The 16,931-nt window shown below is 43.5% G+C and overlaps 1 long non-coding RNA gene across 1 annotated transcript; it reads left to right on the forward strand.

The window, feature by feature from the left end:
* The first annotated feature begins 657 nt into the window (after positions 1-657).
* LOC110321187 lies at positions 658-3,747 on the forward strand. The gene is made up of 3 exons (XR_002380509.1): positions 658-747; positions 1,171-1,265; positions 3,250-3,747. It is a non-coding gene; the product is annotated as an uncharacterized LOC110321187 (long non-coding RNA).
* The last annotated feature ends 13,184 nt before the right edge of the window (positions 3,748-16,931 follow it).

Below are 16,931 nucleotides of genomic sequence, written 5' to 3' on the forward strand. Positions count from 1 at the left end.
GTGGCTTATAATCATCTATAATGAGATCTGATGATCTCTTCTGGCCTTCGGGCATACATGTAGGCAGAACACTGTATATAAAATCAATCAATCAATCAAAAAAAAAAAAGGGGCAAGAGACTCCTGTATAGATCAGGTGAAGGTTTAATGAGCTCCTCCTTTGCCTGTTATACTTGTCACAAACCTAGCTATTGCTATGTTGTTTGGCTAATTTTTCTGCTATGACTGCGGACCATGGACTTTTGTAAGCCCAGCTCATGTGGTGATACGGCCGGTGGAAAGAACTCTCTACCACAGGTAAACCCCCTCTGGTTTCTATCTGCTTTTCAGTTCATCTGGTGAATTTCAATTCTTTCTCGGAAACCTCCCTGCGTTGATTGAGTCTTTTAAATAGTAACTCAACCTCCCTATTGCTACACACCACCACTCCCTGTCCCTCTGGAGGGCCATTGGTCCCGCCACATTGGACTCAGCTGTCAGCTGCAGAAGCCCACAAACACTGGGCATGTTACCTAAGCAGAATCCTGCAAAGTTCCAAGCCAGGCTCATGACTCGGGGGATGGGGGGGGAGGCAGTGTTTCTCCCTGAATCAGCCCCAGCCAGGCCACATCTGAGGCTTAGCCCAGCCAAGAGTCCAGCCACTGCCCAGCTGCCTGTGGACACATGGGGCCTGTGCTGTCTCAACTGAGAGGTCCTCATCTGCTGATTCACTTGCACCTGGGGCTTCTTGGCTGGTCATCTGGAAAGGTACAAGCTGAAGCTTTATTTATCCAAGGCAATCTTTTAGAAGTCACCCTACGTTTCTCCAAAGTGTCTGGACGCAGTGTGGAGCGTGGTTTATTTCGTCCATGTTGCGTGCGGAAGCCTGTGCTGGAGCTCACTGAGGTTTGAAGCCTGTCATCAACATACAGACTGACATGAACTTTCACTGGGGAGCCACAGAGGGCTGTACGGGCAAACAGGAGAAATGACAGGGTACCAAAGACTGCCCTGTCAGCTGAAGGGCACCCTGGATGCGTGTCTCTGAGCCCTCACACTCCTGTAACCTGTGAACGGTGGGCAAGCAGAAAAGGCATGTATTAAAGCCGGTGGCTTGAAACCGGACTTGTCTGAGATGCTGTAAACAAAATATTTGCCCACTATGTTTGACAGTTACAAAATATTTTGTAGGTGATGGGTCATGCATCTTCCTGACGCACCGTGAAGCAGGAAGAAATGGAACAGTAGCTCTGTGTTACATGTGAGGAGCGAGAAGCACCAACATGGTAAGGAAGAAGCCAAGATCTGGGTTTGGGTGTTGGGTCTGCCACAGGCTAAGAAGAATAACCCATGACCTTTCTATGGACTTGTGTGAAAATTGTAGTTAATAATTCCTTCCCCACAAAATTTGTCATTGGGATAAGAACCAATATATGAAGCACCTTGGACTCATTATACTTATTATTCAATTTTCAATTTTCTTTTTCTTTTCTTGTTTTGTTTTTTGTTTTGTTTTGTTTTGTTTTGAGACAGGGTTTCTCTGTATAGCCCTGGCTATCCTGAAACTCACTCTGTAGACCAGGCTGGCCTTGAACTCAGAGATCCACCTGCCTCTGCCTCCTGAGTGCTGGGATTAAAGGTGTGCCCACCATTCCTAGCTAACTCAATTTTCTTGAGTCGAAGACTCAAAGATGTTCAGAAGCATATTCAAAGGTGCTCAGCTTGCAGAAGAAACTGGGGTCTGAGTGAGGACCTTGGTTTGATATGCATTTATTGACCTCTGGGATTTGATCTTTTGACTATGAAGAGTGAGGTCTATGTACCGCTCTGCCCACATTCATATTCCTATCTGACAGAGAACACTGAAAGAGATCTTTGGTTCTTTGTATCTCTGCTTCCAGTTTCCCTCTTTCTAACTCTCTCTCTGTTCCAGACGATCTTAAACCTTCTTTCCCCAGCAATCTCCTTTAGGATATATTTTTAAATTAAAATTTAAAAAGCAGATTCAAACAGCACACTGAATAGGAATGATGCCTTATTAAAGAAAATTGGTCAATTATATAGGAGAAAAATGTGACATGTATTAATATAACAGCAATTGTGTTTGATTGACAGGATTAGATGCAATTTTATTCTGATTTTTAAAAGTGTGTGTGTGTGTGTGTGTGTGTGTGTGTGTGTGTGTAGGCCAGAAAACAACTTTGGATTTTGTTTCTTGGGTTGCTGTCCTGGAACTCACAAAGCAGGCTGTCTTGGCTTGCCAGGGAAGCCCCAGGAATTTGCCTGTCTCCATCTTCATCTCCCCAGTACTGGAGTTATAAGTGTGTGCCAACGCAACTGGCCTTTTCTCANTGGTTCTGGGGATGGACTCAGATCCTCAAGCACTTGACTGACTGAGCTTATCTCTTCAGCCCCNTTCTTCTATAATTCTTAAATCATTATAAGTAAAACGTTATTAGTGAATATGTATTATGTTTTTCTTGAGTTGNATTATTATATATGGATATATCATCAGAGACTCAGAGGAATATAAAAGAAAAAGGTACAGTTATATGCCCAGACATTAGCATTGGTTGTAGCTGGCGGTGAGATTGGAGAACATTATTTCCTTATTTTGTGTTCACTTATACATAACTTGGTAACACAAACAACAAAGACACTGCAAACATGAATTTGGCACAGGGCACTTCCCTGACTTAAGTACAAAAAAAGAAATTAAATTTAATATCCAAAGTTCCTGAAAACATTTTATAGGCACACAGCATGAACCAAGTCTGTTTCAGTAAGTTATAAAAAGTACTTTTTGATTAATAATTTTCTTCCCATTATATTCTTTGATAGTACTGAGGATTAAGATAAAGAGAAATAATTATTTCTTGAACAGAGATGTGTGATCTGTTTAGGATGATTGACCAGCAAGTCCCAAGGATCTGCCTGTCTCCACCACCCCTCAACTTCCTAGCATTGGAACTGTGGGCATGAGCTGACACACCCAGGGTTTCACATGGATGCTAAGAATGATCTAGCTCAGGTCTCAAGCCACTGCAAGCATTGTACCCACTGAGCGATCCATCCCGCCCCCTCTACTCTTCGGGAGTTTCCAACCCTAATATTGTTTCCAACAATTGTGTCCAACAGTAAATATGATTTGCCTTAGGGAGGAAATTCCTCATTCTCTGCCTTGAGACTCTCTGTTGAACAAAGCCAGATCTTTTGTCTAAAAGTATAAGTTACCAGCTGCCGTATTCTTGATATCTGCATTCTTTGCAGGGTCTTCATTCTGGATTTCATCTTCAATATTAATCCACAGGCTTTAAGAACATAACGCTTTCTAAAGAGCTCCAGCAATGGAAACAGCTGACAGCTCTTCCACCAAAGTTGCTTAAACCATCACGCTGTCACATTTAAATATAAGAAGCCCCCCATATGGAAGAAGACATCCCTCTGTGTACTAGCTCTCTTTCACTAATGTCCACTTAAAAAATGCACATGGTAACTTGAGCTAGTGGCACATGCTTTTAATCCCAGTGCCTGGGAGACAGAGGCAGGCAGATCCCTGAGAGTTTGAGGCCAACCTGGTCTACAGAGTGAGTTCCAGGACAGCAGGGACTACATAGTTAAACCATCCATGTTTTGAAGAAACAAGCAAATGTATATTATTTACTTATATTACATATTACATTGTGCATGTATGATATATGTGCATCATAGTAATCTGCCCATGCCATACATTGAATGAACTGATATTTCAATCTCCCAAAACTTTGGAGAAGATTGTGTGTTCCTTGCTGAGCACTTAAATGTGTTTATGAACTGTGAGTAAATCATGCCTTGGCAAATTAGCAGACTGGCGCATTGAATTTCACAAGTGCAGACTTAGAAATTTAGCAACAACTATTAACTTTAACTTTTTTTAACTTTAAAGTTGGGGTAGTATTTCTCACCGAGGACATCTTTCCGCCAAACTTAATATTTATATCTCCAACTGCTTCAGAAGTCAGACAGCCAGATAGAGAGCCAAAAGCGTGAAGTGACAAAGAGTTTCTTAGATTCTCTTACTGAGTCACATCCATCGCCCTTCAAAAGCAGCCGAAAGCTGTTTCTCTCCAAGAAGTTTTCAAGATTGTCTGTCTTCCGTATGACAGCTCTGTGTTCTGAGAGGAATCTTGTTATAAAGAAAGGAAAGTACAGGCTTAAAGTGAAACTGTCTGGTTAACCAGTGTGTGCCCTTTAGCTGTTCCTAAGGAGCCCTTATTGCCACACAATGCAGAAATAAGGACAAAGCAGCTGAGACGCGGGGTCACAGAGGGGCCTTGAGGAGTGGCAGACGCCCTCAGTGTCTGCAAGTCTCATGAGGTCTATGAGAGTTAGCACTGAATCATGGTTCTTGCCAAGGAGAACCAGTAGGCTGTCTGACCCCTGCTCTCAAGATGCATCCAAAACCTTGCAGGGCAGTCCATCTGGCTTCCAGAATTAGTGGGCAAGTGGTGAACTAAGACAAGGCGACAGGGAGATGTCATAGAGGTACCTTTTGAGAAAAGGCACATCTGTGTGTCTGCTGACTGTTCCTCTGCAAGCCTCAAGAATCTATTTTTTCCAGTGAAATTACTCCTTAAGTTTAAAAAAAAAAATTGTTGATCCAAACAACCTTTTAAATACCGGGCATAGAAGCATGGTGGGACGTAGCTTTCATCTGGAAGTTCAGTATCCACTGCTCACTCAAAAGGCACATTACTCAACCACCCATCAAAACCCCCACCCACCAAAACTGGGGACAGCATGGAAACAGGCCATCCTGGAGAGTGCTGTGTGACACAAAGATGTCAGGCTGGAGGAAAGTCATCAAAGAACAGGAGATGCTGTCAGAGGAAGACAGGAGGACCCAGGAAACACGGTGGCCAAATTGCAAATGACAGTAGCAGAAGGAATACCAGCGGGGGAAGAGAAGCCTCACTGCGCAGTTTAGTCTGCGTCGCCAGGTAGCAGCGGCTAAGAGATTGCTATAGGAAGACAGAGGAGGCGGGATATCAAAAGGCAGTTCTATCCCTACAGCAGTAGCTCCCAGCCTTCCTGATGCTGTGACCCTTTAATACAGTTTCCCGTGTGACCCTCCCCCCCAACCATAATATCATTTTCCTTGCTACTCCATAACTGTAGCTTTGTTACTGTTATGAATCGTAATGTAAATATTTGTGTTTTCCAATGGTCTGAAAGTGACCTCTGTGAAAGGCTCCCTCAACCCCTTAGGGGGTCGCGCCCCACAGGTTGAGAACCCCTGCTCTGCAGGAAAGAGTTTGTCCTACTCTGGTCCTGTGTTATCACTGTGGCAATGTTTCCATGTGACAGTTCCTGCAAACAGCCCACCTTCCCCTTCTCCATGGGCTCTAAGATGTCATCATTGCCCACTGGGTTAGGAGGATCCTCTGGCTATGTCTTTACACTTTCCAACTACATATGTTTTAAGATTTATTTATTTTTATTTTATATGTATGAGTGTTTTCTTGCATCCAGTACCGGTGAAGGCTGGAAGAAGGACTTGAATCCTCTAACCCCTGGACCTGACCTTACAGACAGTTGTCAGCAACTATGTGGATGCGGGGAATTGAACTGCCGGTCCTCTGGAAGACTCACAAGTGCTCTTCACTGCTGAGCCATCTCTCCAGCCTCTCTTCAACTTCTTTTAAGCATCTAAATTCAATGATACATTTTGCCAGAAAAATATCCCTGCATTGCTGGCCTGCCTCCTAAGCCACGGGTCCAAGGGAATCTAGTTCCACTTTGCTTAGCCCAGATGTTTATACCAACTGGTCCTTTCAGAGTCAGAGAAAAGTTTTGATTGGTATGGAATCTTAATGATGTCATTTCGCCTGTAGTTACCATAGGCTGGCAAGATGGCTTCATGGGCAAAAGTCGCTACTGCCAAAGTGTGGCAACCTGAGTTCAATATCTAGGACCAGATGCAAAGAGGCGAGAGCCAAATCCTGCTAGTTTTCCCTGACCTACACATGTGTGCCAGGGTACACGTACACTTGTGCGTAAGTAAATAAATGTCATTTCAATTTTTAAAAATTAGCGCCTACAGCAAACACAGTCGAAAAAGCCGAGTGCCTTTGGGAGATCTGCTTGCTCACACTTTCTCAAGCTTCTTTCTTTGGCTGCTAGGATCTGCTCTCATCACTGAGCCATACAAAGGATGCTAACAAACAGACAAACAAAAAAATCACTTTTGGACAGCATCTTTCACCGGCATTCTGCTTCCGAGCCTCCCAAGTGACTCATCCTGAGACTGGGTGCTGCAGCCCCTGCCCCGGGGGATGGCTGAGTGAGTGACTAATAGTTCACACTGGAGAGAGAGCAGGAAGTTGGCTCTGCGTCTATTATTGGAACCAGACACTAAGGAGCTGTTTCTAAAAGCACTTGAAAATACTTGAGCCCCAAGGACTGTTGCTTACTCACCTACTTTGCATCATTCTTGCTGTTAAGGTTAAAGGTGACTTTGCCTCTAAATGGGTTTTGGAGGTGTGACAATAAATTAAGTGGTGAGGGATATTTGGATTTTGACATTAAAAGAAACACACGTCACGAGTTACTAGTAGAAAGGAATAAGACTTCCAACTCATTTTGACTTACTTGTTGCTTTTGTTGTCTGGTGACATGAGATTCAATTGGCAGGCATCTTTCACCTGGGAGTCAGGGTTCCCTTCTGACACCAAGCCAACATTGAGACTCCATTCTTAAATGATGATGGTGATGATGGTGGTGATGATAGTGATGGTGATGATGGTGGTGGTGGTGATGGTGTGGTGATGATGGTGATGGTGATGGTGATGATGATGGTAATGATGGAAGTGATCGGTAACTTTGGATACAGAGATAGCCCAGTTTATAAAGTGTTTGGAGGACCTGAGGTTGCTCTCCAGCACACACATGTGAAAATATGACGAGAATAGAAGTCCTATGTCTGCAAACCCAGTAGTGGGGAGAACTCAACACAGGGAATCTCTGGTGCTGGATGCCCAGACAGCCTGGACTATTTGTTAAATCCCAGGTCCCAGTGAGAGACATTGTCTTTAAAAAGAATGTGGATGGTGTCTGAGGAACAATACATGAGGCTGAATTCTATCCTCTATATACACAGACAGACAGACAGACAGACAGACAGACACAAATAAGCTAAAATGCAATTATTATATTCTTCATTGGTTTAGGTAGGAAAACTGTTCTTAGCTTGTGGATTAAGATTATTTGGCGACTGCACCAGTCTTATTGTCAAAGGATATTTCTTCTTTTTCTCTACCTGTTCAGTGTTTCCTCACACCACACTTAACAACGCAGCAAGAACTCTGTCCGTAGACCAATACCATCAGTCAACCACACCACCAGGTTAGCATCAAGGAGAAGGAAAGCCGTTGTGATGAACCTCATCATAACGCTGGACCTTAGCTGAGCTCTTGAACCTTCTTTCCCACCAAACCAGAGAACCACAGGAGAAAACGGATCTTTCATGTGCCCTCTCTCCTCTCTTTGCAGATTCACCATACACAGTAAAACAGTGAAAACCCTGTGGTCTTCAGGTTGTTAGACCATCAGACAGCCACAGGCACTGTCAGATTGCTTTATCCCATTAACAGCTTTATAAATAATAGCTGAGGGTTATGTTTGCTCCACAGAGGTGAACTTAACATTTATAAACTATAAAACTCTGTCCTCACACATGGAGAAGCCGACTTTGATCTCTCAGTTTGTAAGCTGGTACCACAGAGCAGTTGCCCTCCCTGTCTCTGCAGGTCAGTTTACACACAATTCACTGGGCCAAAAGGTAAAGATGGCCTTTCTGCCTATTTGTAATTTGGAATAAAAGTAGAACCAATCTAGCAAAAAGATGTTGGCATTTTTAATTCTCCAGTTTCATGCTTAAAGATGCTGAATTATTTCAAGATCTATGCACATATCTCCCCACCAATAAAACATAGTTCACCAAGATTTTGTATAGATCAGCTCCTTGATGTATTCTCCTTTTTATTCTCCTACTAAAAATGACCTGTATTCTCCTCCATTGTTCTTAAATGGCACATCATAAAGTGACCGTAAATAAAGGAACCTCAAGCATCCCTCAGAGTTGACCTTCCCTTCATCCCTTCCTCTTGAAACTCTGTAAATGGGTAGATGCACTCTGACACATGGCTGTTTTCTGGGAAGACACTGCCTGGTACCTTTCTCCTTATAGGGATGCATCTGCATGCCATTAGGAATTCTCATCGTCTGAACCCAGTAATTTGGACATGGCATTTGAAAGAAAAGGAAAGGCATCCTGAAGTATAAATGTTCTAGGGGCTTTCTGGCAGCCCCGAAGGCTGATAAAGGAAATATGTCGAGGTTGGAAAGTCCTGACAGGGTGGACAAAAATGCTGAGCCTGCCAGTTTTCCTTCATTTAGTGTGCCAAAGGTCACGGGGGAATGAGACCCACACTGGAGAGAATACCACACAGTTCCCAGGCCTCCGAGTTACCCTCCTTGCCTCCACCTCTTACTTCTCCCTCTTTGCATAAAGCTGCTTTCCACCTCTCTTGCTTCTGAATCCTTTCCCAGTTCGATGATGAAAGTTTCCAGGAGAAAGGAAAACCACTGGGAACTCAGTTTAAAGGCTTTTCCATCTGAGCCGGGAGGAAGCGAGGAAAGCCAATGATTGAGGCTCATTTTAGAAGAAGGCGCTGTGTCCCACAAAAGGAGACCGTTTTCAGCTTCAGTGACTGGACACAGGGAGGGAAAGGTAGAACTGGGGAGTTAGAAGGGGGAAGAGGGTTCCAAGACCTAACTATCATTGTTCATGAGAGCAGTCTGACCCGCTGGCACTGGAAAGAACCTCTTATCCCCAGAGATTTAAATGGTACCAGCACCAAGGCTACCACGGATGCGTGAACTCCCGATGCTGTTTTTCAGTTCGAGCATAGCCGGGTTGCCAGAGATGCAAGATTTGCTGGCTTGGTGGGAGTCATCTTTATAATCTGGGGAGACCTGGCTCAGCCATCAGAGGTGATTGTATTCCCAGTCCCCTGAAAGAAAACAGAGGCCATTTAGTTCTCCAGCAGCCGCCTTTCACCAGCAGTGACATTACATTAGAAAACATTTTTAGAAATTAAAGGTGAAACCAAAAAAAAAAAAAAAGACCAGAAAAAAAAAGTTACATTGCTCAGGAAATCACTGTCAATTCCAGTGACTGGTTACAGAGAAGCACATTTAAAGAGAGTTTTTCTAGCTCAGTGTTCTCCTTTCTGACAGCTTTCCTGTGGTGGACACAATGTCCATGTCAGGTGATTTCTGTACATTAGACTTTCAAATCACATTTGGAAATGTAATCTCCAGGAATACACAGTCCCTTCTCTGCTAAGAGACTTTCCCGGTGCTGGCTTTAAAGGGATGTGGAAAACGATACAATTCTCTGACTTCCCCACCCATAAGGTACATTTCCCTCTGGCGGTTTCCCTCACGCGGCTCCTCAGTAGCACCACAGACCAATACAGGAACGAAATGAAGACGTTTTGAGGATGATGAGGAATACGTGGAAATAGGCGCCACAGGCCATGGGCATCGTGTCCCTCACCTCACATCCTGGTAGATGACAACGGTTCTCATAGCATTGCGAGCTAAGAGGGAACTTGTTGGGACACCCCACCATGTCCACCCCTGGCCACACCCACCCAGGAGAAGTGTCGAGAATAGAATCAGTGCAGTAGACTTGGTGCCTTCCAGAGCTTTCTGTGCCTGGCACAAGCATAGTCCTCCTAGGACGAAAAGCAGCTGTTTTCACACATGATATGGATGGGGGCGGGGAGGGAGAGCTTGACTTTTAAAGCGAAGACTAGAGTGGAGTCGATGATGCCCAGCTAAAGACACCATGACTTCCCCAACGGCATTTTTATTTAATGATAATGAAATCTGGTCTTGGTGCAATTTCCTCCCAACAGCCAACTTCTGCTGTAAGTTGTCTTGGCACTAGCAATACAGAAAGCGGTTGTGGGATGAAAGCCAGCGAATGCTCTATCTTTCCTTGTGGCTTTTTCTCTTAAGCAGTGACAAGTTTTCACGGAACAGTTGCAAATGTAAGCAGGTGACACTTCAGATTAATGCCTTAACAGGGGCAGCGAAATCTGACAAAGAGCTTGTCAGAAAAATGTAAGGGGCTCTGAAACAAATTATTTATTCCCTGGGAACTCTGTACAAGTCAGCCACAACAGGATAATAAGGTTTGACTGTAAAGAAAGCAGGAGAGAAAAACTAGGAAGAATTTCTCATTTGTTTCTTTTCTGCAATTTTCTACTAAACTGTTAACATAGAGCCTGTTGCCTGTAGGAAGTATAGACTGATGTGGTATTAGGTTTCTTAGCCTTAGTTTATGCATCTCCAGTCTATCTGCCTGCTCTTAGGAGACTGGGAGGGAACGCCAGGGGCATGTATGCACGTACGGTCAATACTAAGACAGTGGCTGGCACCCCACTGCATGCTACGTGCGGATGCCGTGGTACTGGGCAAGCAGCCGTGCCTGAATAGAGCCTGAGTAGGCAGGGAGAGGGCAGACAGAATGAAAATTTACAAACCACCACACTGAACCCAGGAGCACCAGCCTGGCTCTACTCACTCAGCCGATGGTAAAATAGTCAATTAGGGGAAGGAAGGCAAAGCCCCAAAGGAAAGAAATGGGCTATCTGGGACAAAAGGGAGGTTGAATACAGAGGCCCTTTACTTCGCTGGTCATTGTTACCACAACAGCAGCATACCAGGCACAAGGTCCTGCTCAAGTCTCCCTCCTCAGTTCTGGACACTCACCCAACCCTAAGAAGTCTGGAAATAAGAGGTCCTGCTCTTTGGCAAGGGCAACTCTGGTCCTCTTTTTCCACTATTAGTCAATGCGTTGGCTGCGTTCTGAAACAGAGTCTCAGAACAAGTGGCTCAGAAGGCTGGCTTCTTAACTCTGCTGTATGGGGGCTGGTGCGATACACCATGACCTACCCAGTCTGGACTTTGGACAAAGGCTTCTCTGGCTCCCTGCACTTGAGGCACCAGACCCATCCAAGGAACCGGTCATTCTACTGCTGCAACAAGGGCTTTCTTATAAGACATCCTTCCAGGAGAGTGGCCGCAAGCCATTTTAGAGTGTTTCTTCTGCAGCTATCCATGAGGACTCTCTTTCAGTCCTTCTGCTTCTGACCCTTCTATGCTCGTATCTCACATCCCAGCCATGATGAGAAAACCAAACAGAAATGTTTTCCTGTGCAAAATGAATGGGGCCATGAAAATAAGATAAATGAAGCTGCATTCCGCTGCAAACTTTAGCTTTAGAGGTTCTGTTATCTGTACCTTAGCAGTACCTATCGACATTCAATTTTGGATCCCAGCCTTACTTACTGTATAAATATGACTACACTCACGTTCCTTGGGTCAAAGTCTAGTCTGCCCTGGCAGCGTGAAGAGATGACAAATCACTTTCAATTTGTCTTAAGGTTTCAGCAGGGACTTGGGATTGATTAACAGCTGCATTTTCGATCTTACTGCAGGCCAGTTTCTGAAAACAGTGCAATTTTTGTTTAAAAAAAAAAAAAAGACACATTTTAAAGTGCCGAATGCAAAGGAAAGGCTTTTGAAGACTTACCTCCCACAGGACTCACATTGTCTGAACAAGTTGTCAGTCTCTGCAGCCACCATTTGCTCAGACATTTATTCTGATAGTTAGGGGACCAGGGAGGTATTAGCCGATGAACATAGCAAAATCCATTACCTGCCTTTTGAGTTATTAGTACTAATGGTGAAATGTTCACACTAGGGGTTGTCTGGGTCACCTGTCAATTACTGAAGTCTGGGAGGACAGGCCCTAAGGCTAATAGAGGCCCAACAGTCAGCTAGTAATGTGACAGCCCAGAGAAGTCACTGAAGTAATTTTGCCTACTTGTCAATAAGATGCTGAAATAGTGTCCTGCTTTCTTATCCTTCAAATCCAGACTCTACAAATAGTCATACAGCTACCCGAAATAAGCTCTGTGTAAGCATGCTCTCTGGCTCTTGTGTCCACACCATCTGATGCCACAAAAGGATGGCAGCCCTAACAAGGCCATCTCCTCATTGACCTCAGTGCTCTTTGCACTTTCTCCTCCACGGTTTGAGCACTGACTGTCTTAACACTCTCCTGTTTGCCGGCTGCAATCCCTTTCCTCTTCCACTTGTCAAATTCTGTCTCTTCTTCAAGAATCTCCCAAATAGGAAAGACTCATAGAAGCACACACTAAATGCATAAGATTCAAACTCCTGAAAACTGAGAGTGTTGATGGCAGCCATAGTCAAGGCAAAATACTTCCAGGTTCTTGATGTCTTATTCAAAGAGTTTCCTGACTTAGTCACCTCAGCTGGTGCTTTTCAAACACTAGTGCAGACATGAGTGATGTAGAACTGTTGAAGGTGTTTCTGCATCCTACTCCCCAGAGATTCTTACTGAGTAGGTCTAGGGAGGAAGCCTGAGAATTTACACTTCTCACAGGCTCCAGGCAATGTTGATTCCTGATCACTTTGAACAGCACTGATCTGAATCAGGAACCAACTATTTACTATCCATGAAACTCCCAGGAATGGGAAACTGGAGCAGGAATGGAAGGCTGAGAAGTCTTAGAAAGGGAGATGATTACAAAGGAATAGCAAACATTAGCAGCCAAGGAGAAAATAGAGAGCTCTCTTGTGGCGGCAGTGGACCGAACACACTTGTGCTGTGGTCTTCCCAGTATGAGAGCACAGATGAGCAAACACGAGCAAACACATTGAGTGTAGGACAGGGGACATGTATGACAGTCCCAACAAGTGTGCATTCTTTTTACTGGCCTTGGCCAAGAACCTGGCAATTAAATGTTTTCGAGACACTAGCTACCTAAGAAAGAAAGAAAGAAAGAAAGAAAGAAAGAAAGAAAGAAAGAAAGAAAGAAAGAAAGAAAGAAAGAAAGAAAGAAACAGAGAAGTACCAAAAAGGAGAATAAGCAACAAGAAACTATGTTGCAGTGGTTGAGGGTGTGACTCAGTGGTAGAGAGCTTGCTCTGAATGCTCAGAGCTCTGAGTTTGACCTTCAGTGTGAGAGAGTGAAGAAAAGAGGAAAGGAGGGAAAGAAGAGGGAGTGAGGGAGAGGAGAGGGAGNGAGGGAGAGAAGAGGGAGGGAGGGAGAGAAGAGGGAGGGAGGGAACATGAGAGGGAGTGAGGGAGATAAGAGGGAGAGAGGGAGAGANGAGGGAGGGAGGGAGAGAAGAGGGAGGGAGGGAACATGAGAGGGAGTGAGGGAGATCTGCTTGTGGACGTTGTACATCGTGGTGCGGAGCCTAGTGCGCACCACGATGTACAACGTCCACAAGCAGGAGGGAGAGAAGAGGGAGGGAGGGAGAGAAGAGGGAGGGAGGGAACATGAGAGGGAGGGAGGAAGTAGAAGGAGGAGGGGAGGGAAAGGGAAGGTGAGTGGGAGAGTAGAAGGGAGGGAGGGAGGGAAGAAGGGGGTCATTTAAATTATCATTAAACCCCGTGACTCAGAATTAGAAGCTTTAAATGAAGGCATCAAGCATCTGTCCTAATATTCCTTATATGGTAAATATGAATGTTGAAGAAATAAATAAATTCAGTTTAGAGCAGAACAGAAACTAACCACAAAGCTAGTGAGAAGTTAGAACTGAAGAGTCACAGCATGGAAGCAGTTCATTGTACAGGCTCAGTAGCATAATGAGGATGCTGGAGTAGAGCATGTGCCAATGTATAGATCCACCCAAGCTAACAAATTTATACAAATTATTGGGGGAGGGGGAGCCTTTAAAAAATAATCCCAGCCCCAGGAATAATTGGAAAACATATATCTATCATTTAGGTCAACAGATGTTTACTTAGAAAAGGCAAAGGGATTAGTGAAGAAAAATAACTCTAAAATTTTCCCTAATTTAACTGGGCTTGATGTTATACACCTGTAGTCGTGGCACTTGGAAGAGTGAGGACTGAGATAGGGAGATGGTGAGTTCAAGGTCAGCATACACCACGTTGTAAGACACATACTCCTTCAAAGCAGCCAGGGAGCAAACACAAAACCTTTCCCAATATAACAAAAGCTATACATTTACAGACAGGAGAGTGCCTCATGCCCAACAAGCCATGAAAAGACAAATGCACACATAAGACACACACACACATACACACACACACACTCTCTCTCTCTCTCACACACACACACCTCCAAGAATAAGAGTAATAGGAAACATTTAACGACAAAACAGTTCACGAGAAAATGTAACAGTACAATATACTTGGTAATAAATCTTCAAAGTACACAAACAACAACAACAATCTAGAACTACAGAGTGAAATAGTCATTCACAAGGTATACATGAAGAATGCAAATGTGTGTCCCTCAGAATCCAGTAGGCTAAATGTACAGAAAACTAGCAATAAGAAGACTCACCATGAGCTACCAAATTGACCTACATCACATTTACCAAGCCCTCGAGCCCACAGCAAGAAACACATATTTTTATTCATGGACTACTCATTAAGACAAACCACAGCCTCAACCTCAGAAACATTTAAAATATTTTAAATCATTTAAAGTATATTCTCTGACCACAGAGTTTTAAGAAATAAAATAGAAAGGAACATATAAAATTCTTGAATACTTGGAAGTTAAACCCACAAGTCAAAATGGAAGTCTCAGTGGGAATCAATATTTTGATCCAAATGAAGTGGAAAGATATAAAACCTACAACGTTCGAAAGGAAACAGGCAAAGATGGCTCAGTGGGTAGAGCCACTTGACTCAAGCCTGGCAACCTGAGATCAGTCTGGAGAGAACCAACTCTGGCCAACTTGTCCTTTGACCCCGCCCCCCACCATGGCGCGAGCATGTTCGCCCTCCTCCTCAACAAAGAAGTAAATAAATGCCATTTTAAAAAATAAATTAATAAGGGAGTTTGGATAAGTAAAAGAACTCTAAAGTATAGCCTCAAAAGCACAATTTATTCCAGAACAACTGATACACTACCATTTCTTTTACCAGTAGGATTGTGGCTATACTGGTGTCCATCAGCCCCATTTAGTGTTGGCATTCAGGGACAGATAACTGTTGTGAGCCTGTCTTGTGTCTCCTAACATTTAATGTGGCTTTGGCTTCCACCCACTACCTTCCTGTAATGTGTACAACCCCACAATGTGACAACCACAACGATCCAAGCCTAGATGTGGGTGATGGAGCTTTTTGAGGAAGACGAACACCGTTCCCTATCTCGTGGATTGTGCTTTATTAATTTTAACTGCTACATAACCTTATCTTGTTAAGAGCATTTTGATGGCTAGAACCTTTCTTTTCCCCCTATTGTAGGCCATCCTGTTATGGATATACAGAGACAGTATATGAGATACAGGAGAGCTTATACTATAGAGTATATTCTTTAGAATGAACTGGCTGGACCTCACAGAACCTGCATCATCCCCTGGATGGAGAACCCAGATCGTACTCCAAAGCTGAACCAAATATGTTTCCAAATAGATCAGGGGTTCTGTCACTTCACATGTACGATATATTTTTGTGCTGACACAGAATTTCTACCAATCTAATAAACAGAAAGGACCCTCTTCTGGTGTCTCTCTGGCTGCTGGTGACTTGGGTTGGTTGGCTTATTTTAATTTGCTTTGTTTTTTCTAATTTTTAAAAAAATTGTTTGACGGTTTCATATATTTATGTATGTAATGGATTTTAGCCGTTTACACCCATCCTCTTCTTGTGACCTGCCTTCCTCTGAATCCCAGGATGCTTTGCTACCACCCCTGGTTCTTTGAGCTTTCTGAAATAAACCGTAGATACTTATTTATGATCTCTATAAAGGACAGCCACACATACCAACATACTCCTACTTAACTCAGTAACCACTGCTCAAACGTCCCTTCTTTGGAATCATATTAACATCGAATCTACATGTAATTGACTTCTATGAACACTAGGGATTGATGTTATTTTGTTCCTTAGAAGCAGTGAATTATCCTGGTAACCTGCCCTGAACGGTATGTGCTTTACTACCAATTAGCAATACCGCTAATGTATTTCTTTTCCATTTACTGACAAGTAAGTGTCCCTCGTGCCCACTTTGACATTACCACACAATTTCAATTACTAAAACTTTATAGTAAGTTTTCATGTGAAAAGCCTTTCTCATATACTTTTCCTCAAAATTGGCCCTAGAACCTTACACTTCTATTATTTTGTGTGTATTTTAACGTTGGGTCATCGCATAGCCTCTATGGGATTTTTTTAAATTGAGAATCTTAATTGAATTGTTAAAGATTTTGTAAATACAATATCCTTATAATAGTGTGACTCCTACATTTTAATTTCTTTCCTCCACTGAAGTCTTTGTAGCTTCTCATTTGAGTTAACAGTGCTGGAGACTGAGCTTACTGTATCGTGAGACACATGAGGCACAGTCTACCACTGAGCTACATACCCAGGCCCCACAACCTGCCTTTAAGCAGAACTTTTAGCCAAGATTTAGGTAAGCTTTTCCTATGTTTGTCTCTGTTTATCTGGTTTTTTTGCTATTCTGAGGCTTCAAGCATGCAGGCACATGCTCTGCCACTGAGCTTCACCTCCAAGTTTTTGTAGCTATTGTATTTGCAAATTTTGAAGGAAAAAAAAAACATTGTTTTTCAGTGTTTCTTAATACTATAGAAGGCAATGAATTCTGCTGCTGTGGTGAAGAAGGGGGTGGGGCTGTCAGCCGGTTCTCACAGCCTATCCTGTTTATCATCTGTGAATCTACGAATACTGGCAGTTTTATTTCTTCCTGTGTGTAACTGGTTCTCTTGCCTTTCTGTGATGACTTATGAAGCCTAATCAGTGTTGCCCAGGGAGCCTTGAAAGCAGGCATCTTGTCTCATTTGTGAATCTTAAGAAAACATTT

Source organism: Mus pahari, chromosome 5, assembly GCF_900095145.1.
Source record: "Mus pahari chromosome 5, PAHARI_EIJ_v1.1, whole genome shotgun sequence".
Taxonomy (NCBI): domain Eukaryota; kingdom Metazoa; phylum Chordata; class Mammalia; order Rodentia; family Muridae; genus Mus; species Mus pahari.